We start from the raw sequence: 1,019 nt of genomic DNA, 5'->3' as shown, positions 1-1,019 counted from the left end.
GACTATGGTTGAAGTTATGTACATACAAAACTATTCGTATTATAGGCTAGGCTAAACAGCAGTTTTACAACAAAAATAAAATTTTCTGATTTAGAGCTTATAGTACTTTAAAAACGTAGAATCGAAGGGAAGCACAGTAGCGTTATTTTTCTTTCTCTTTTATTTCTTTCTTTTTAGTTTGTTTAATTTTTTTTTTAATTATTTTGTTGTTGTTATTTAAACAATATTTTATTATGTATGAAACATAAATGGATTAGGCAGCAGTCTTGCAGCCTATATAAGCCTTCTCCAAGGCTTTTTTTTTTTTTTTTTTTTTTTTTGTTAATTTTATTATTGTTGTAAATACTATACAGGTTATGTCCCTTTGACAATGAATATCCCATATTTTGAAAATGAATCACTTTAAACAATGTTATTGATTTTTGATGTGTTTTTGTACCAAATAAAATAAACAAGAAAAATGATATTAAAGTACAATAACTATTATTTGAGTTAATTTATAGACAAAGAATTGCTTATATAAAATTTTGATAAATAAAGTCGTAAAAATGCATAATAATTTAAACGCATTGAGCGTCATTTGAAAATGGTATAAGTATTAAACTTACCTAAATTTAATTTACTCTGGTTTCTCTTCAATCCACGATTAAATCTTTCGCCTTTTACTAAAGATTTCCGTGGAGAGGAACATAAATGAGTCTATAGACTTATTTTTGCAACCCTACTTCAGTAGGGTAATTAAAAACACAAATGGAAGTTACAAAACGGCTATTTTAAAATATTCTGTACAACAAAACACTACGTAAATATGATCCTGGAATATATATGAAATATACCACAGGTGCTTGAGGACAGGAACCCCCTCCCATATAGACCCCCGGGCCTTTTCGACTTTTTTTTTTAATAAATCATCTTTTCGTAACCCACTCTATATATAAAGTTTTTATATATAGAGTGGGTTACGAATTTTTATAAAACGTTTATTTTAGGTAATTTTTCGGATCGATGGTATAGGTTAG

The 1,019-nt window shown here is 27.5% G+C and overlaps 1 non-coding gene across 1 annotated transcript; it reads left to right on the top strand.

Moving 5' to 3' along the window:
• Window positions 1–619: 619 nt before the first annotated feature.
• LOC125677766 (U5 spliceosomal RNA) lies at window positions 620–736 on the top strand. Its single transcript, XR_007371271.2, has one exon. It is a non-coding gene; the product is annotated as a U5 spliceosomal RNA (small nuclear RNA).
• The last annotated feature ends 283 nt before the right edge of the window (window positions 737–1,019 follow it).

Source organism: Ostrea edulis, chromosome 3 (assembly GCF_947568905.1).
Source record: "Ostrea edulis chromosome 3, xbOstEdul1.1, whole genome shotgun sequence".
Lineage (NCBI taxonomy): Eukaryota > Metazoa > Mollusca > Bivalvia > Ostreida > Ostreidae > Ostrea > Ostrea edulis.
The sequence above is the reverse complement of the archived record's forward strand: the minus strand, read 5'-3'. Positions and strand labels throughout refer to the sequence as shown.